The following is a 22,249-nucleotide window of genomic DNA, read 5'->3' as shown; positions in this document are numbered from 1 at the left end:
ACCCTGAAAAGTATTGGGTGAGACAGCCTTTAGTAGGGAAACATGAAATACGGGATGTACCTTCATAGTCCTAGGTAACTTCAGGCGACAGGCCACAGAGCTCACAATGCCATTAATCCTGAAAGGGCCGATGAACTTCTGTCCCAGCTTCTGTGAAGGAACATTCAATTTTAAATTCTTGGTGGATAACCATACGGAATCCCCTACCTTGAACACAGGTGCTGGTTTGCGGAATCTATCTGCCGATCTTTTGTAGCGCTCTTGGGCTGAAGTCAGGGTCTCTTTTAGAACCTCCATATTCTGTTTCATCATAGTAAGTCTTTCCTCTACAGCTGGAACCGGAGACTTTATTGGAGACCTGGGAAAGATACTGGGATGGTAACCCAGGTTTGCAAAAAACGGTGTTACCTTAGTAGAGGCGTTCTGAGAGTTGTTATAAGAAAACTCCGCCAAAGGAAGTAAGTCCAGCCAATCATCTTGAAGGTGGCTGACGTAGCACCGAAGATACTGTTCCAAGGTCTGATTGGTCCGTTCTGTCTGACCATTTGTCTGGGGGTGATAGGCGGAAGAAAGGCACACATCTATATTGAGTGTAGAACAGAACTCTTTCCAGAATCTTGACGTAAATTGGGAGCCTCGATCAGAGATGATCTCATCTGGGACCCCATGCAACCGAAACACATTCAGTAGGACCAGATCTCCAGTCTCTTTAGCTGAGGGAAGACCGGCGCATGGGACGAAATGAGCGGCCTTTGTTAAACGGTCTACAACCGCTAAGATCGTATTCATGCCTTTAGAGATGGGCAGCTCCACAATAAAGTCCATAGATATCGACCCCCATGGGCGGGATGGAATAGGTAAAGGTTGCAGGAGGCCTGTAGGTGACATACGCGGGGTCTTATGACGAGCACATACCTCGCACGAGAGAACGTAGTCCTTTGTGTCCTTCAGGCATGTTGGCCACCAGAAGAAGCGACTTAGGAACTCTTGGGTCTTCTGTACCCCCCTATGACCTGCCACCTTGGAATCGTGAACCACTCTGAAGATTTTGAGACGGACCGCCTCTGGGATGTAAACACGCTGTCCTCTGAACCACATGCCCCCTTTAAGGACCAGATTGACATCAGCAGGTGGGTTAGTCAAGAGTACGTCACCTACATACGCTTCCTTGATGTCCTTCCACAAGTCCTTATCCTGGATGACCCCGATGAAATTGGCATCGGAAAGAATCGTTTTCGGCGAGGGTCCTGGTAAGGCATCTGCAGCATGAATCCGAGATAGTGCATCTGCTTTTCCATTGCGAGAACCTGGTCGAAAGGAGATAATAAAATCGAATTGATTCAGAAATAAGCTCCAGCGGGCCTGACGAGGAGAGAGACATTTCGCGGATCTAAGAAACTCCAGGTTACGATGGTCTGTCAACACAATAACTTGTTGAGCGGCTCCTTGGAGATGGTGCCTCCATTCTTTAAAAGCCGCAATAATGGCCAGCAGCTCCTTATCCCCTACATCATAGTTCTTCTCTGCTGAGGTCAGCCTACGAGAAAAGAAAGCACATGGATGAAGTAAGGCCTTCTCTCCGACTCTCTGCGAAAGGATGGCCCCCAAGGCGTTGTCTGAGGCATCCACTTCCACGATAAATGGAAGTGTCGGATTAGGGTGGACCAACAGTGGGGCTGAAGTAAAACAGGTCTTAAGCCGTATAAATGCTTCCTGAGCTTGTGCGGACCATTTAAATGGATTCTCCTTCTTTGTCAATGCAGTGATGGGACGGACAATGTCAGAAAAATTTCGGATAAAACGTCTATAAAAATTGGCAAAACCGATAAAACGTTGTACCTGTTTTATATTTTTGGGTACCGGCCAGTCGGTGATTGCCTGGATCTTTCCAGATTCCATATTCAGCCCCTGAGGGGAGATGTCATAGCCCAGAAACTGTATCTCGGAGCGATGGAACTCGCATTTCTCCAGTTTAATATATAGGTGGTTCTCCTTCAGCCGTCTTAAAACCGTCTTGACATGTTCCTCATGTTCCTGCAATGAGTCTGAAAAAATCAAAATGTCGTCCAAGTATATGACCACGAACTGGTCCAAAAGATCCCTGAAAATATCATTGACAAGGTGTTGGAAGGTCGCTGGCGCGTTACACAGTCCAAAGGGCATTACTAGATATTCAAAATGTCCATAACGGCATCTGAAAGCTGTCTTCCACTCATCCCCAGGACGAATACGCACTAGATTATACGCCCCACGAAGGTCTAATTTGGAAAAGACCCTTGCTTGGCGGACTCTCTCCATTAATTCAGGTATTAGCGGTAGAGGGTAGCGGTTACGTATGGTTACCTTATTAAGTCCCCGATAATCGATGCATGGTCTTAGTGTCCCATCCTTCTTTTTCACAAAGAATATAGGCGCCCCAGCTGGCGAGGAAGAAGGGCGTATGAAGCCCTTGGCGAGATTTTCATCGATGTACTCTTTTAGGGCCTGAAGTTCTGGTGCAGCCAGAGGGTAGACATTACTAAAGGGGATCGCTGCCCCGGGAAGGAGTTCAATAGGGCAGTCATAGTGTCTGTGTGGCGGGAGCTGGTCCGCCTTCTCCTTGTCACACACATCAGAAAATTCTTTATAGACAGTTGGTAACCCCACTACCTGTATAGGAGATTCGGCCTTCAAGGATGTAGAGATTGTCTCCGTAGCAGACTTCTCCCTTGTTGGGAAAGTGATCGCCTTAGTCTCCCAGTTGATGGTCGGGTTCTGAGAGCGCAACCAGGGAATACCTAGGATCACGGGAAAATGTGGAGAAGAGATTAATAAGAACGACAATTGCTCCTGATGATCCGGCTCCAACAAGATCGTGAGAGGTATTGTCTCCTGGTCTACAGGGCCAGAGATTAGGGGTGAGCCGTCTACTGTCTCCAAATTAATTGGAGAAGCCTTCTGACAAGACTGAATGCCATGTTCCTTGGCAAAGGAAATGTCCATAAAATTGCCCCCCGCCCCTGAGTCGATCATAGCTGAGCTGGAAATCCATCTTCCAGCACACAAGATTCTAATAGGGAGGGAACAATGAGAGCTCTTTTCCTTCACTTCCCCGGGGGGTGAGGTCATAGCAAGCGACTGAAACACTGCATCTATAGGCAGGCTCCACTCAGAAGTGTCGGATTCCGTATCACTGCCATCCAGCTCCCCAATCGCAGCTACCACTTTGTTCTGACGTCTAGGACATTTTGGGCAGTTAATCAGGAAGTGATCTGACTGGCCGCAATAAAAACACAAACTCTCCCGAAGGCGATGTTCCCGGCGTTCATTACTATCACGCCTCTGAACTGAGTCAATCTGCATCGGTACCTCCTCCGCACCCCGAGATGTCTTACCTGCAGTTTCTTTGGGAGGAAGGGAAAAATTAGACATGCGGTTATACACAGCCAGCTTTTCCTGCCTGTGCTCTGTAAGGCGAATGTCTATGCGCACGCAATGCTGTATAAAAGCCTCGAGCTCCTGTGGGGATTCTGAGCGGGCTAATTCATCTTTTACCACACTGGACAGGCCTCTCTTAAAAATGGGAACCTGTGCATAAAGGTCCCAATTAGTATCTACTGCTAGTCGCCTGAAGTCGGTCGCATATTCAATAACCGAGCGCTTGCCCTGGCGCAAAGATAGCAGCGCGGTCTCAGCAGAAGCGCGACGATTTGGATCGTCAAACATTAGTGCCATGGCGGCCAAAAAATCATCTAGCACATTCAGGCGTGGGTCACGAGACTCGATCATAGGGTTCGCCCAAGCAAGCGCACGTGAGGTCAGCAGCATGATTATACATAGCACTTTAGAACGGCCCGTTGGGAAATGATCAGCATGGATGTCAAAGTACAGCATACATTGGTTCACGAATCCACGAAACTTGTCGCGGTCGCCATTGTATCTAAATGGTGGTAATTTAGGAAGGCTAGGTGGTGGTACGTGCCCTGCAGGCAAAGTCACGGGTCGAGCCCCCTGGGCTGCCATTTGTGTACTGATGTCCTGGAAGTTTTGTCCACACTGGGTCTCCAATCCAGTCAATCTGCTTTCCTGTGCTGCAACTCGAGCGTCTAAGTCCTGCAGGTTCTGCCCAAAAACCCGTTGACTACGTTCCACGCTCTCAACTTTCTTTTGCAGAACATTCATATCCTTCTGCAGGGAACGGAGCATGGTGTACACCTGTTCCATCTTGCTGTCTGACATAGCTCCTGCAAACCCCTCTTTTTTGGGCTGGAGTATCCTGTAACAACTATAGTGGATACTACAGGGGTCTCTTGGCAAGAAGCACAATCACAGCAGAGTCCAGAGTTAAGTGAATCAAGTTTATAAGAACACAGCAAAACCATGCGTGCACAGTGTGAACAAGGCAAACACAAAAGTCAATAAACTGCCGCTAGGGGTCAGCGGCCAGTTGCAGGGTATATGCTTTTCAAAGTATCGAATGCTTGGAGCATAGTTTAGAAACAAAGCCCAGAATGTTATAACCGGCCACTATGGAAACAGATGCCGTTATCAGTACGGTATAGTTCTCAGAAAGTCTATCCATTGGGTACCCTAACCCTGGTCCGGTTAGGGCACGGCACGGCCGCTGAGTCAGCCGGAATCGCAGAACCACAAGTAGCAAGCACACGGTAGATTCTTTAGGACGGAGCAAACAGTAAGTCTCACCGATCAGGTGGCAGCGGGTAACGAGACAGCAGAGCAGCGGAGACAGCCAGCGGCTGTGGAGCGGGCAGCAGCAGAGGTGTGCAGTATAGTCTCTTGAAGCAACCACGAATGGAACAACCTCAGCAGGCTACAGCAGCTGTGAAGCCAGGACAACCCAGTACTCAAAGGAACACAGGCAGAATACTCCAGCATTGATTAATGACTGGGATGGAGTCTTAAAGGCAGCAGACAGGAACACATGAAGGCCCGACCACCATCTTGGAGAAGGGCAAAATTCCAGAACATAGCAAAAGTGTCCAGAGTCCTGACACCAGGCTCCCTGACCTCCATTGTCATCTGTAACTAGTGCCCCGGTCTGCACCTCAAACCGTGAGTAAAAGTGTGGAAACTGCACCTTGTTGTGTCCTCTGAGTTATTTACTGCACCACCCACCCTGCACTACATCCATTATCATCATCTTTAACAATATAATTGCCCTGGGACTAAGCTCTACCTGTGGAGAGCTGTATCAACTCTGCTGCATCACCATCAGCCCCAGCGGGCTCTTTAAGCAGCGTCGGCCATCCTTGGCCGAGTACCATAGGTGGCGTCACGAATCATCTCTTATAAACTTTATTTCCCCTTTAATCATAATTTTTCATTGGAAGCCCAGGGCCACTGACTCGGTCACTGCTGCACACACATCCCCTTAGGAACCGGCCTGGTACTGAGTATCCCCATGGCCCTGATGGGTGCTCCACCTGCCTGCTACTGATATCGATATAGCCACATACAGCGCCTGCATGCCTTGCACTGACATGTATATAGCCACATACACTCCCTGCCTACCTAGCACTGCAATCTATATACCTCGTAATTAGTTTTTAGAAGGACTGTTGGTTTAGCTGGATATGTGGATTCAACAATGGTATACCCACACTAACTAATAAAAGCACAAATCTCTCCCTATCTCATCAGCAACTCTCCCTACTCTGTCTGAGTCTGGATGTGACTGCGTCGAGCAGGGAGGCGCCAAGTCTGATATAGACCTGATGACTCTGTGCGGCCAGTCAATCACTGTAATACCACAACAAAGATGGCTGTGGCATTACAGTGCATGGCAGACAATCCCTGCATGTTTATTGGCACACTAAAGAGCGCAAAATATGCAGGGCAGGGACCTGAGCTCCCACCGAATAATCCCGGAAATGCTCTGTGCTCGCCGAGTACCGCGAGTACAGCGATACTCGGGTGAGTACCAAGTAGTGGCAAGCATGCTCACTCATCACTACTGATGAGTATTATGAAACCTTGGATGATCCAGATGGTTGGAGTAGTGAATGATTGGTGGATACCCACTTTGTCCCAACATGGCTGCGATGTCAGTAAGGAGGTGATGGACTCAAGTCTTGGGTCGGAATCATGGAGAGTGAGCTTGTAGGCCCCCTTAGGGTCTCTGAAGAAGTGAAAATTATCTCATCAAAATATATAGAGTTTCTGACTGAGCACTTTTTTCCATGGTACAAAATGATGATGTGTACCATTATTAGCAAAAATCATCTTCATCTTCAGGCCTTACAATGCACAGAATACCAATGAGTCATTGGCTGCTCTGGGCATTAAAAAAGAGAGACGCTCCAATGACCTCAACCCTATTGTGAACCTTTGAAGTATCCTCAAGCAAAAGATCTATGAGGGTGTGATGCAGTTGACTTGTAAAACAGCAGCTCTGGAGAGCTATTCAGACATCCTGCAAATAAATTCACGTAGAAACTATCCAAAGACTCACAAGTTCAGTTGGATGCAAGAGATGAGAAGGTGATATCAAAGAAGAGACACAATGTTAACATGTACATACGTAGTCAAAATTGTTGGTACCCCTCGTTTAATGACAGAAAAACCCACAATGGTCATAGAAATAACTTGAATCTGACAAAAGTAATAATAAATCAGAAATCTATGAAAATGAACAAATGAAAGTCAGACATTACTTTTCAACCATGCTTCCTCAGAATTTTTAAAAAAATAAAACTCATGAAATAGGCCTGGACAGAAATAATGGTACTCTTAACTTAATATTTTGTTGCACAATCTTTTGAGGCAATCACTGCAATCAAACGATTCCTGTAACTGTCAATGAGACTTCTGCACCTGTCAACAGGTATTTTGGCCTACTCCTCAAGAGCAAACTGCTCCAGTTGTCTCCTGTTTGAAGGTTGTCTTTTCCAGACGGCATGTTTCAGCTCTTTTCAAAGATGCTCAATAGGATTTAGACCAGGGCTCATAGAAGACCACTTCAGAATAGTCCATTCATTGTTTTCCTCTTAGTCATTCTTTGGTGTTTTTATCTGTGTGTTTTGGGTCATTATCTTGTTGCAAATCCATGACCTGCAACTGAAACCAAGCTTTCTGACTCTGGGCAGCACATTTCTCTCTAGAATCCCTTGACAGTCTTGAGATTTCATTGTACGCTGCACAGATTCTAGACACCCTGTTTCGGATGCAGCAAAGCAGCCCTAGAACATAACAGAGCCTCCTCCATGTTTCACAGTAGGGACAGTGTTCTTTTCTTGATATGCTTCGTCTGTAAACAGAAAACTGATGTGCCTTGTCCAAAAGTTCCATTTTTGTTTCATCTGTCCATAGAACATTCTTTCAGAATCTTTGTGGCTTGTCAACATGTAGTTTGGCAAATTCCAGTCTGTCTTTTTTATGATTATTTTTCAACAATGGTGTCCTCCTTGGTTGTCTCCGATGAAGTCCACTTTGGCTCATACAATGACGGATGGTGCAATGTGACACTGATGTTCCTTGAGCTTAAAGTTCACTTTTAATCTGTTCAGAAGTTTTTCTGGGCTCTTTTGCTACCATTCGTATTATCCATCTCTTTGATTTGTCATCAATCTTCCTCCTGTGGCCACATCCAGAGAGGTTGGCTACAGTCCCATGGAGCTTAAGTTTCTGAATAATATGTGCAACTGTAGTCACAGGAACATCAAGCTGTTTTGAGATGATCTTATAACATTTACCTTTAACATGTTTGTCTTTAATTTTCTTTCTAATCTCCTAAGACAACTCTTTCCTTCTCTTCCTCTGGTCTATGTTGAGTGTGATACACACCATGTCACCAAACACCACAGTAAATATCTGTAGCCCTCTATACAGGCCCACTCACTGATTTCAAGATTGTAGACACCTGTGATGCTTATTAGTGGGCACTAGAGCTGAGCGAAACAGGTCGAAAAATTTCAAAAGTCGCCGACTTTTGGCAAAGTCGGGTTTCATGAAACGAAACCCGACCCTAGGATGAGGTCGGCCACGAGGTCGGCGACTTACGCGCCAAAGTCACGTTTCAAAAGTTTGTTTAGCGCTCTTTTTCAGCCAATCAGGATCCACGGACACTGTGGGCAACGTGATGACATAGGCAGGGGTCGCCACCATCTTTCAGAAGGGCATGCAAGTGATTGGCTTGCTTTGGTGGGCATCACAGGGGTTATAAAAGGGCGTGCACGCCGACCGCCATCTTACTTCTGCCGATCTTAGCATAATGAGAGGTTGCTGATTCTGTAGGGAGAGCGTTAGGCAGGGAAGAAGACAAAAAAACTGCTTCTGCTGCTAGCGATTTTGCCTGTGCAACACACCAGTCACTGTGTGTGCAGTGCAAGGGGAGGCTATATTGTGGTGGATCAGCGGTGTTGGTTGTTAGGCTGCCTTCTAAGGCTTCCTGACAGCTGCATTGCTGTTTCCCCACTGCTCTGCAAACTGCTTTTTTAAAAGCAATCCCAATTTTTTTTTTGCCCTGCTAAGGTACTGAGCGTGCATTTATTCACACCATACAGCGGTGTACGCTCCTCACACAGTACCGTGTAACGGCTGTTATCACAGCCACAGTGAAGCTATCTGTGTGTCACTGTGGAAGGATAAGTGGAGGACTTGTTCCGTTCTTACAGACCTACACTCTAGGGAGATTCCTATTCTGCCCAATTCTACAATTCACTTTTTTCACACCTGTGCCATCGAGCCTGTGTCATAGCGCTCTGATATTCAGTGGGCCTCACACAATCCAAAAGTGTCCAGTGTCCACAAGTGTCTGCAGAAATTCAAAATCTCCCTTATCCTGTAGTCACTTTTTTCACACCTGCTGCATCGAGCCTGTGACATAGCGCTCTGATATTCATTGGGCCTCACACAATCCAAAAGTGTCCAGTGTCTGCAGAAATTCAAAATCTCCCTTATCCTGTAGTCACTTTTTTCACACCTGCTGCATCGAGCCTGTGACATAGCTTTACATTACTATATAGTTTGTAGGATTTTGTCTACATTTCTACCAAAAATGAGGAAGGCTGGTGGAAGAGGCCGTGGAATTGGGCGGGGGTTGGCAGCAGGTAATGATGGTGTTGGTGGTGGATCTGATGGTAGTGGCAAAAGCAAAATAGGACCGAATGCAGGAGGTGTTGAGCCTGCGTCATCGTCTGACTCCATAAGGCTTCGAAGGCTTAGTTTTCTAGGAGTTGGCAAACCGCTTTTAACGCCAGAGCATCAGGAAAAAGTTTTGTCTTACATTGCTGACTCAGCCTCCAGCTCTATCGCCTCCTCTTCTGAAGTTGTAAAAAGTAAAAGCACTGAGTCGTCATTGGAGGCTCATGTCCATGAACCACACCTTTCCTTGTGTCCTTCACCACAACCAAGATTGAAGGATGACGCAGGCCATACTACTGATTACTCCATGGAGCTGTTTTCACATACCATGCCTGGATTATCAAGTGAAATGGTGAATTACCCAGGCCAAGATGAATCTGACATGGAGTGCACTGATGCACAGCCGCTGATAGATGATTCTGCTGGTACATTCACTAAGAGCACTACATTGTCCTCGCAGTGTACAGAGCCAGATTCTGACCCTGATGAGACTCAGGTGCCCCTTCCCGCACACTATACCACCATACACGGTGACACAGAGGAAGGTGCACATGACATTGAAGAGGAGGTGATGGATGACCCAGTTGTTGACCCAGATTGGCATCCATTGGGGGAAGAGGGTGCTGCTTCCAAAAGCTCAGATGAGGAGCATCCACAGCACACATCAACATCGCAACAGCTGTTATCTGGCAGGCCCGGAGCACTCCAAAGACAGGTTCCAAAAATCAAAAGAGTTGCTGGACAGCTTGTCCAGAGGGTCAAAACATCACAGCGTGCTAGGCCGCAAAATGTCTGCCAAAGTAGGAAGAGTGCAGTGTGGCACTTTTTTAAACAAAATCCTCATGATCAGGACAAGGTTATCTGTAAGAAGTGCGCAAAGACCTTTAGCCGAGGGAAAAATCTGAAAAATTTGAATACCAGTTGCATGCTTAGACATTTAACCAGCATGCACTTGCAAGCGTGGACACAACACCAAACCTCAAGTGCCACATGTGCAACTGATCACAAAGAAGGTAGTCAGCAATGCTACATTGTTTCCCCCACTGTAAGCCCACCGGTTAGCACAGCAGCAAATGTTGCGGTGTCGTTGCAAGGCCACAGCAGTCAGGGAATCCCACTGTTATATCAACGAAATACTGAATCTAGGCCATCAGAAAGAACACCAACTCCATCACCATCATCAACCATCTCTCAGTCCGCCCTGTCCACCGCTACTTCCACCATATGCAGCTCTCAAGTCCAGCTCACCCTCCCAGACACTATGAGTAGGTCAAGAAAGTACTCAGTCTCTCATCCGCGTACACTGGGTTTGAACGCCCACATTGCCAAACTAATCTCGTTTGAGATGATGCCCTATCGGTTGGTGGAAAGCGCAGCTTTCTGCGAACTCATGGCCTATGCAGTACCACGCTATGACCTACCCAGTCGCCACTTCTTCTCTCGCAAAGCCATCCCAGCCCTCCACCATCATGTGAAAGACCGCATTGTCCATGCACTCAAGCAGTCAGTGAGTGGAAAGGTGCACCTCACAACTGATGCATGGTCCAGTCGGCATGGCCAGGGCCGTTACGTGTCCATCACTGCGCACTGGGTTAATGTGGTGGATGCAGGGTCCACAGGGGACAGCGGTGGTGGGACAGTGCTGCCTAGCCCACGGTATAGGAAACAGTTGGCTGTAGGCGTTCCACCCTCATCCTCCTCCTCCTCCAGAAGCGAAAGCTCGTCCACAGAGCGCAGTCATACGAGCACTCCATCTGCAGCTGCCACTGTTGCACACGAGGTGTCCCCCTATCGAGCAGCTAGTGGAAAGCGTCAGCAGGCTGTGTTGCAGATGATGTGTTTGGGCGACAGACACACCGCCGAGGTGCTGGCCGAGTACTTGAAGCGTCAAACTGAGTCATGGCTGGGCAGTGTACATCTTGAGGCAGGCAAGGTAGTTAGTGATAACGGCCATAATTTTGTGGCAGCCATAGCCCTTTCAAAACTCAGCCACATACCTTGCTTGGCTCACACCTTGAACCTGGTGGTGCAGTGCTTCCTCAAAAATTATCCGGAGTTAACAGCCCTGCTCCATAAGGTGCGAAGACTGTGCGCGCACATCCGCCGGTCGCCTGTACACTCCGTTCGTATGCAGAAGCTGCAGCGATTGCTCCACCTTCCAACCACTGCCTCATTATCGACATTGCAACAATGTGGAACTCCACCCTGCACATGGTGGAGCGGCTGTGCGAGCAGAGGCAGGCCATAATGCATTTGTGGGAGGATACACGGCCAGGCACTTTGAGAGCAGACATGGAGTTGACAGGTGTGCAGTGGTCGAAGCTGAAAGACCTCTGTAAAGTCCTTCAGTGTTTTGAGGAATGCACATGGCTGGTAAGCGCAGACAACGCCATCCTAAGCATGAGCATCCCACTTATGCGTCTGCTCATGCAAACTTTGACGCACCTTAAGGAGCAGGCATCTGCAGCCAATGTTGATGAGGAGGAAGAGGTGGAGGGAATCCTTGATGACATTCAGCCATTGTCTGCTCAGGGACCTCTCCTGGACGAGTTGGAGGAAGAAGAGGAGGAGGAGGATGATGATGGGGATGATTACTTAGGGGAGGAGGATGCATCTCGTGGGACAAGTGAAAATGTTGGCGTGGCAAGGTCTGGTACAGGGTTTGTGCGTGACTGGAGGGATGTGGATTTGCCAGAAAGTGCTCCTCCAACCAGCACTCGCAGTGCATCATTGACACCAGGAACATTGGCCCACATGTCAGATTATGCCTTGCGGATGCTAGCCAAAATGATGAACGATGACGACTACTGGTTGGCCAGCATCCTGGATCCACGCTATAAAGGCAAATTACAAAACATCATGCCACAGGAGAACCTTGACCTAATATTGGCTAATAAACAAGCAACTCTGGTAAATCGGTTGCTTGAGGCATTCCCAGCACACAGCAGCGGTGATGGTTCTCACACGAGCCGTACGGGCTGGGGGCAGCTTGGCAGAGGTGTTCATGGTGCACACAGCAGAAGTGGCATTGGAGACAGGGGTTTCATGACAATGTTGTGGACTGATTTTTCAAGTACCGCTCACACAACTGGTAATACAGCATCGATGGAAAGTGACAGGAGACAGCAGTTGTCAACTATGGTTACAAACTACTTTTCCTCCCATATCGATGTTCTCCCACACAGGTCATTCCCCTTCCCCTTTGACTATTGGGCTGCTAAACTGGACACCTGGCCTGAATTGGCACAATATGCCTTACAGGAGCTCGCTTGCCCAGCTGCAAGTGTGCTATCGGAAAGAGTCTTCAGTGCAGCTGGATCAATCCTGACAGAAAAAAGAACCCGTCTGTCAACCCAAAATGTGGATGATCTAACCTTCATTAAAATGAACCATGCATGGGTTTCCAAGGATTTTATCCCACCTTCCCCTGATGACACATAGGGTGACAGAAAAATGGCTTGCTTTGGTCCACCTCTTCCTGGGACTTGACCTATTTCGCCTTTTGCATCAGCTGAATGTCCAACATCAACATATACCACTTTCTAAAACTCCCTAACTGTGCTGCCTCCCCCCCATGGCCGGGGTCACCACCTAGCGCATGACACCGTGCGAGTGCCGTTGCCCTGGACAGGTGGGTAGGCCGACTCTTGGGCGCGGGCACTGGCACAGGGTCCCTCATAGTGCAATCAAGTGTCTCTGACGGTGGTGGTGCGCACCCGCCGTCAGACACACCGCCGTACTATGAGGGACCCAGTGCCAGTACCGACGCCCACGAGTGGGCCCCCCTTGCTTGGGCAGGGCCCCAGCATTTGCAATCTTTACCTCTCCCTGCTCCTCCGCTGTGTAGTCTGGGCCGTCAAATCCATACTGTGCCTGACACCGTCTGAGCCTGCCTCCTGATGTATAGACATATCTTTTGAATGTGTACGCTATCCATACATGTTATCCGGGGATACGGTACCCTTTCTCACCTTTGTGCAATCACTTGCAAGCCATACTGTGTCTGACACCGTCTGAGCCTGCCTCCTGATGTATAGACATATCTTTTGAATATGTACGCTATCCATACATGTTATCCGGGGATACGGTACCCTTTCTCACCTTTGTGCAATCACTTGCAAGCCATACTGGGCCTTACACCATCTGAGCCTGCCTCCTGATGTATAGACATATCTTTTGAATGTGTACGCTATCCATACATGTTATCCAGGGATACGGTACCCTTTCTCACCTTTGTGCAATCACTTGCAAGCCATACTGGGCCTTACACCGTCTGAGCCTGCCTCCTGATGTATAGACATATCTTTTGAATGTGTACGCTATCCATACATGTTATCCCGGGATACGGTACCCTTTCTCACCTTTGTGCAATCACTTGCAAGCCATACTGGGCCTTACACCATCTGAGCCTGCCTCCTGATGTATAGACATATATTTTGAATGTGTACGCTATCCATACATGTTATCCGGGGATACGGTACCCTTTCTCACCTTTGTGCAATCACTTGCAAGCCATACTGGGCCTTACACCGTCTGAGCCTGCCTCCTGATGTATAGACATATCTTTTGAATGTGTACGCTATCCATACGTTATCCGGGGATACGGTACCCTTTCTCACCTTTGTGCAATCACGTGCAAGCCATACTGGACCTAACACCGTCTGAGCCTGCCTCCTGATGTATAGACATATCTTTTGAATGTGTACGCTATCCATACATGTTATCCGGGGATACGGTACCCTTTCTCACCTTTGTGCAATCACGTGTAACCCATACTGGGCGTGAGAACGGCTGGTGAGCTGTTAAGCAAGCTACAGCACCTGTGGTTTGCACACGTAAGTTTTTCATTTTTTTCAGGAATGACGGTTAGTCCTAATTCCGGAACTGCGGTTGACCTGCACTTACCGGGAAATCATCGTTCGCGAGTAATAATTGTAATCAGTGATCCCCATCACTAACGTTGTTCAGCGGGTTATCTGCACCTGTAAGCGACAAACGCTGGCCTTTTCAGTGTAGCGCACATGCAGCCACGGACATGTAAGGGCATGACACACCAGTTATTGGCCAATCTCATGTGCCAGAGCCTCACGTGTCCCTCTAGTAAGCCGGACTCGGACCGCGGGGCATGACGGAGTCTCGTTCGTTAACGGAATTAAGCTTGCAATGTGTGCATCTGTTCTGTAGCTGGCATGGTTGAGGTTGCCCGTGTTGAGTCAAATTACGCCGTAGGCTCCACTCCTGGTGGTGCCCTTCTGGACATTCCTTTAAGGTTCAGCTTTGCAACCATACTGCCCACGTAAAACAAACACTTTGCCTTCATGAACGCTGTTTGGAGGGTCATGACTCGTGGGAATAACGCCGCCCAATCAGTTAACCTGCTAGAGAGATCCTTCGTTGCTCCCAAGCATGACATCACACTCCCTAGGAGGAAGGTAATGCCACTGTGGTGACCGTACTCCTGGGGGCGACACAAGTGCACTGATGCCCAGCCACTGCTCGATGAATCTGCTGGTACATTGACCCAGACCACTACATTCCCCTCGCACGCTACCCGGCCTGAATCTGACCCTGATGAAACTCAGGTTACCCTTCCCATATACAGTTCCATCTTACACGGTGACAAAGAGGAAGCTGCAGATGAAAGTGCAGGTTCGGCCCACCCGCCATCAGACACACCACCGTACTATCAGGGGCCCTGTGCCAGTGCCGTCGCCAACGAGTGTGCCCCCCCTGCTTGCTCAGGATCACAGCACTTGCAAGGTTGAAATACTGTGCAGTGAGATGGAAGATGGGGACGATGAGGAGTCCAGACTAGTACAGGGATTCCCTAGCGAGGAGACTTATTTCATTGGTTTCAATGTTGGGACAGCAATTTTTGGGGAGCACTATACTCTGGAGAATGATAGATGGGGCCCACCATACACTGGAACATTCCAAAGGTGGACATCAGACACTGGAGCAGCATTTACAGGGCCCATTATACACTAGAGCATTAGAAATGGGGCCCATTATGTTTGGAGCATTATTTGGGCCCATAAGACAGTGGAGCTTCATCCATGGGGACCAACATATACTGTAGCATTATGTGGAGCTCATCATATACTGTTTCAAACATTATATGGGACCAATGATTCTGTATGGAGAAATAGATGGGCCTCGTCATGAGATGTAAAAAGTGAAGTATTTTTCATTGTACTATACCGCTATTTCTCTGCCGTATCGGAGCATGATGAGTTGTGGTATTATGTGTTAAAGGGGCGCTCTTTCGCCCAGGGCACATGAAACCTGGAGCCAGCCCTACCCCCCCACAACTTTAGCCAAATAACCCCCATTTTTCAGTGCGTAACTTGTATTATGAAGTTAATTAAGGTTGACCAGCTTAAGTAAGAAGAATTGATGCTTTTGGCATTCAAATGAGCACTGTAGGTGTGTTTCCTGTCCTCCTCTCACTGCCGACTTTTATTCCCCATCGACTTACATTGGGTTTCGTGTTTTGGGACGACCCCGACTTTTCCCTATAATCGGCCGATCTTGCTCGACCCGACTTTTGGAAAAGTCGGGTTTCACGAAACGAAACTCGACCATAAAAAAACAAAAGTCGCTCAACTCTAGTGGGCACAACTTGATTTAACATGTCCCTTTTGTCACATTATTATTAGGGTACCATCATATTTTTCCAGGCCTATTTCATGAGCTTTATTTTTTTTTAAAAATCTGTGGAAGCATGGTTGAAAAGTAATGTCTGACTTTCATTTGTTCATTTTCATAGATTTTTTATTTATTATTACTTTTGTCAGATTCAAGTTATTTCTCTCTCCCTTGTGAGTTTTTCTGTCATTAAACGAGGGGTACAAACAATTTTGACCACGTGTGTAACTTGGCCTGTTAAGATGTCTTTGATGGAAAAAGCTTTTTGATAAATTTCACCTCTTAATGCTGCAAATTCAAGAAATGACCATTTTCAGTTCTTTAGAACCTATGTAATGTTTGGAAACTATGTTGTGCATAGTAATTGGAACAGTGCAGTTTGAGTTTTTTTTAGCTTTGAAAAAAATACTGTTGTCGTTGAGAGATTCATTCTGTAAAATTGCATTCATACTCTTATGGTTGATGATGATTTGAACATTAAAATGACTCATCTGCATCGACTATTTAGGAAAATCAGAGAAAAATAGCATTTGCATATTAATTTCAAAAGTATTATTATTATTAGTAGTATTATTTTAGAGCACCTTTGATACTATTGTGCTGTACATAAGAAAGGGTTACATGCAAAATACAAAAGTAAATTCCAGTGAACAGACTAATAATGACTGTTTGGCACAGAAAGTGAGGGCCCTGCTCTTGTGGGCTAACACTCTACAAGATATTGGATAAGGAGGTTATGGGATTTCAGCAGCTTTGGTGGTGGTGAGGTAGCAGAGGGTCATTACAGGCGCTAACTAAACTTTCTTGAACAGATGGGTTTTCATGTTCTGTCTGAAAGTTCTGTGTCAGTTAATCGTATATGTTGTTGCAAAAAAACCCAGAGATGAGGGATACTCAGGGAAAGTCTTGGAGGCAATTGGGTGAAAAATGTATTAGTGCAGAGGAGAGAAGGAGGTCAGAAATAGACAGATAAACAGTATATAATAATAATAATAATAATAAATTTTATTTTTATAGCGCCGACATATTCCGCAGCACTTTACATTTCAGAGGGGATTTGTACAGACAATAGACATTACAGCATAACAATAATCACATACAGTAGATTATAACAAATACCAAGAGGAGTGAGGGCCCTGCTCGCAAGCTTACAGTCTATGAGGAAAGAGGTAGACACGAAAGGTGGGTGGTAACAGTTGCCCTGATTGTATGGACCAGCCATAATGTTAAGTGTGTAACAGTACAGACACAGAGGGCTAATGGATGCATAAAGCATGTGGGAACATGATGCTGGGAACCTGGTTATGGTAAAATTTTTGGCTCTGCCACACAGGGATAGGTTAGGTTAATGTGTTGAGGCGATAGGCCAGTCTGAATAAATGCGTTTTCAGGACACGCTTAAAATTGTGGGGACTGGGGACTAATCGTATTGACCTGGGAAGTGCATTCCAAAGAATTGGCGCGGCACGTGTAAAGTCTTGGAGACGGGAGTGGGAGGTTCTGACTATTGAGGATACTAACCTCAGGTCATCAGCAGAACGGAGGGCGCGGGTAGGGTGGTATACTGAAACAAGGGAGGAGATGTAGGGTGGTGCTGAGCCATGGAGGGCTTTGTGGGTGAGGGTAATAAGTTTATACTGAATTCTGGAGTGGATGGGTAGCCAGTGTAATGACTGGCACAAGGTAGAGGCATCGGTGTAACGATTGGTGAGGAATATGATCCTGGCTGCAGCATTCAAGACAGATTGGAGAGGGGAGAGTTTTGTAAGAGGGAGACCGATTAGAAGAGAGTTACAATAGTCGAGACGAGAATGAATAAGAGAAACAGTAAGAGTTTTTGCAGAGTCCAAAGTAAGAAAAGGTCGAATTCTAGAAATGTTTTTGAGGTGCAGATGACAAGAGCGAGCCAGTGATCGAATGTGGGGGGCAAAGGAAAGCTCGGAATCAAGTATGACCCCAAGACAGCGGGCATGTTGCTGGGGAGTAATAGTGGAACCACAGACGGAAATGGCAATGTCGGGTGTAGGTACATTAGTAGCGGGAGGAAACACAAGGAGTTCAGTCTTTGATAGGTTCAGTTTCAGATATAGTGAGGACATGATATTAGACACAGCGTTTAGACAATCGCCAGTGTTTTCTAGAAAGGCTGGCGTGATGTCAGGAGAAGAAGCGTATAATTGGGTGTCATCAGCATAGAGATGGTACTGGAAACCAAATCTACTGATTGTTTGACCAATAGGGGCAGTGTACAAGGAGAAGAGGAGGGGGCCTAGAACCGATCCTTGAGGAACCCCAACAGTAAGAGGAAGGTGAGAGGAGGAGGAACCGGCAAAAGAAACAGTAAAGGAGCGGTCGGAGAGATAGGAGGAGAACCAGGAGAGAACGGTGTCCTTGAGGCCAATGGAACGGAGCATAGTGAGCATAGTGAGTATATGTGAATTAGGATCAATGGGTGTTAGGAATATTCTGTTCAGGAAGCATGAACACTCCAGAAATAGACACAAAAACATTAGCTGTGAATTAGGATCAGTGGGTATGTATGTATGCTTTTTATTAGTATAACTAGCCTTTAAATACTGCATTTTTCGCTTTATAAGACACTCCGGATTATAAGACGCACCACAAATTCTGAGGAGAAAAATAAGAAAAAAATATTTTTTAACAAAATGGTGGTGCTTCTTATAATCCTTGCATTTTATTGCTTACCGGGGTTGGTGGTTGCGGTGTATTGGGGTCCCAGGCTTGCTGCTGGAGGTGGCAGGCATGGAGTGATGCTGCAGGCCGCATTCAGGGATGAGGGGGGCTCTGATGTGCGTCACTGCTGCAGGGGTCTTGTGCTGCTGCCGGGTTTCTCCGGGTGTCCGGCGGTTGCTGGCCGATATCAGATATCCTCAAGGATCGGTTCTAGGCCCCCTCCTCTTCTCCTTGTACACTGCCCCTATTGGTCAAACAATCAGTAGATTTGGTTTCCAGTACCATCTCTATGCTGATGACACCCAATTATACGCTTCTTCTTCTGACATCACGCCAGCCTTTCTAGAAAACACTGGCGATTGTCTAAACGCTGTGTCTAATATCATGTCCTCACTATATCTGAAACTGAACCTATCAAAGACTGAACTCCTTGTGTTTCCTCCCGCTACTAATGTACCTACACCCGACATTGCCATTTCCGTCTGTGGTTCCACTATTACTCCCCAGCAACATGCCCGCTGTCTTGGGGTCATACTTGATTCCGAGCTTTCCTTTGCCCCCCACATTCGATCACTGGCTCGCTCTTGTCATCTGCACCTCAAAAACATTTCTAGAATTCGACCTTTTCTTACTTTGGACTCTGCAAAAACTCTTACTGTTTCTCTTATTCATTCTCGTCTCGACTATTGTAACTCTCTTCTAATCGGTCTCCCTCTTACAAAACTCTCCCCTCTCCAATCTGTCTTGAATGCTGCAGCCAGGATCATATTCCTCACCAATCGTTACACCGATGCCTCTACCTTGTGCCAGTCATTACACTGGCTACCCATCCACTCCAGAATTCAGTATAAACTTATTACCCTCACCCACAAAGCCCTCCATGGCTCAGCACCACCCTACATCTCCTCCCTTGTTTCAGTATACCACCCTACCCGCGCCCTCCGTTCTGCTGATGACCTGAGGTTAGTATCCTCAATAGTCAGAACCTCCCACTCCCGTCTCCAAGACTTTACACGTGCCGCGCCAATTCTTTGGAATGCACTTCCCAGGTCAATACGATTAGTCCCCAGTCCCCACAATTTTAAGCGTGTCCTGAAAACGCATTTATTCAGACTGGCCTATCGCCTCAACACATTAACCTAACCTATCCCTGTGTGGCAGAGCCAAAAATTTTACCATAACCAGGTTCCCAGCATCATGTTCCCACATGCTTTATGCATCCATTAGCCCTCTGTGTCTGTACTGTTACACACTTAACATTATGGCTGGTCCATACAATCAGGGCAACTGTTACCACCCACCTTTCGTGTCTACCTCTTTCCTCATAGACTGTAAGCTTGCGAGCAGGGCCCTCACTCCTCTTGGTATTTGTTATAATCTACTGTATGTGATTATTGTTATGCTGTAATGTCTATTGTCTGTACAAATCCCCTCTGAAATGTAAAGTGCTGCGGAATATGTCGGCGCTATAAAAATAAAATTTATTATTTATTATTATTATTAGGTTGGAGAGAAGAGCAAGTTACTGGCGAAGATCATTGGAAATATTACCACTAGAAGTTCTGTGACGGTTTCAGTAATGAGGGACAATTTTGCACTATACTTTATGTCACCTCAAGGCAGAGTACACTGGCAGGATGACAGAGTGTGAAAGATTTGTGCCCTAACCAAACTTGTGTACCAAACCTTCTGGACCAACAGTATATACCTTTGCCAACCAAAGTTGGCTATCTTGTAATGGTCTTACTATTTTTAGCTTTACGCCACAGGTGTGTACCTGGTTGTGCTTTATGCAAAGTATTTCACCTTTTAACAAAAGTTGTGTACATTGTTAGGAAATCACCAACAATAAACACAACTTTTCAGGTGAAATACTTTGCTTCAAACACAACCAGGAACACAACTGTGGCAAAAAGCTAAAATTTACACACAGTTATATACCTGGTTTTGAATACCTTTTTACCTTTTAAATACCCTGTATTTAACCTTTTTTTTAAACATATTTCGCCGCAGAAAGAAATGACAGACAACCAGTGTAAACAATAATTTAACTTTTATTTAAAATATTTTTTTTTGTGTAAACTGTTTTTAAAGTTAAAAAAACTTTTTTAATAAAGGTTTGAAACCAACCAAACCAACCGATATCAGATATCAGCACTGAAATCTCATCTCTCAAGAGCTAGGTCCTGAGATCCCATCTACGCAAGCACCGGCGGCCATTTTTTACCGGAACCACCGCACACACATGGGGAACCGGAGAAATGCCGGGGCTCCGGCCTGTCGAACAATGTCAGCAGAGCCCCGGGCAGTGCCGGGCACACATGCAGCACCGCTGGGCACTGGAGACACCCGCAGCACCGGCCAGCAACCGCCGGACACCCGGACACCCCCTGATCACGGCCTAGGTAAGGCTTGTCCGCTTTGTAAGACGCACCCCCATTTTCCCCTCCAAATTTTTGGGAAAAAGTGCGTCTTACAAAGCAAAAAATATGGTATTTATTTATACTTATTTATAACATTTATATACTTATTCGGCCATTAAATGTCTCTTATTCCTGTAACCCCCACCTCCTAATTTTCAATTTTGCACAATTTTTGCTTGAAATTAGATTTCTGTGTTTGTAGCATCTTTTTTATGCCAAATGTCTGTAGATGTTAGGTATTTAGTACAGCATCATCAGGTTGGTAGGTTTACGAGTCTGTTTACTATATATTTTTGCATTTAGGTGATGCCCAATATGCACGGGGGTTGTATTTTTCTTAAACCACTTTTGGAGTTGGAGTATCAATAAAGATTCTCCAATGGTCTTCAATGTCTCTAAAGGCCCCGTCACACATAATGACTCACCAGCAATCCTGACAACGATATCAACGTGTCAGGATCGCTGGTGAGTCGCTACATGATCGCTGGTGAGCTGTAAACAGACAGCTTCACCAGTGATCAGCACAGCGACGCCGAGCGCGCGACATCGCTGTGTTCGTTAGTTACCAGCACGCTGATGCAGGGAGCTGGTAACTAACGTACACATCGGGTCTCCAAGGGACGTGAGTCCCTTAGAGACCCGATGTGTATGTTAGTTACCAGCTCCCTGCATCAGCGCGCTGGTAACTAACGTACACATCGGGTTTCTAAGGGACGCACGTCTCAGGGATACCCGATGTGTACGTTAGTTACCAGCTGATCACTGGTCTCCCGCCTGTCACACGCAGCGATGCGTGCTGGCCAGTGGGAGACCAGCGACCAAAGAAAAGTCCAGGGCTTTCCTACAGCGATCAGTGATACCAGCAGAGGGGCCGGTCGCTGATCGCTGTCACACACAGCGATCTCGCTGGTGAGATCGCTGTGGTCACAAAACTTGTGACTTAGCAGTGATCTCGCTAGCGAGATCGCTATGTGTGACGGGGCCCTAAGTGAAATAGATTTCAAAATTCAAATCTATATTTAGACTTAGTATGTATAAAAACTATTAAAGGGACTCTGTCAGCATAGAATGACAGTTCATACCAATTACAAGCACTCGGTGTAACATGGCATGGCCAAATCTTTAACTGCAAGTTCCCCTCTACTTCTTTTCCCTCTATCTCCACCCTCCCTCTTCGTTGATTGACCGCTCTGACTTCATAGAGCAAGAGAAGGGTACAGGTAGATGTCAAAAAGCAGGTAGGAAGATGCACTTAAAGAGTTAGTCCACTACAATAGATAATGCCATCATCGATTTCAACCATGGAAAGAAGTATTTTTGTAAATACCTCTGATTGCCATTTTTGTGTAAGAGCGACGCTATTGCTTACTGCTCACTGGGCATTACGTGATCCCAACTACAGC

Source organism: Dendrobates tinctorius, unplaced genomic scaffold (genome assembly GCF_039654945.1).
Source record: "Dendrobates tinctorius isolate UK_male_01 unplaced genomic scaffold, ASM3965494v1 ptg000062l, whole genome shotgun sequence".
In the NCBI taxonomy this organism is placed as follows: domain Eukaryota; kingdom Metazoa; phylum Chordata; class Amphibia; order Anura; family Dendrobatidae; genus Dendrobates; species Dendrobates tinctorius.
This window is presented reverse-complemented; position numbering follows the sequence as displayed.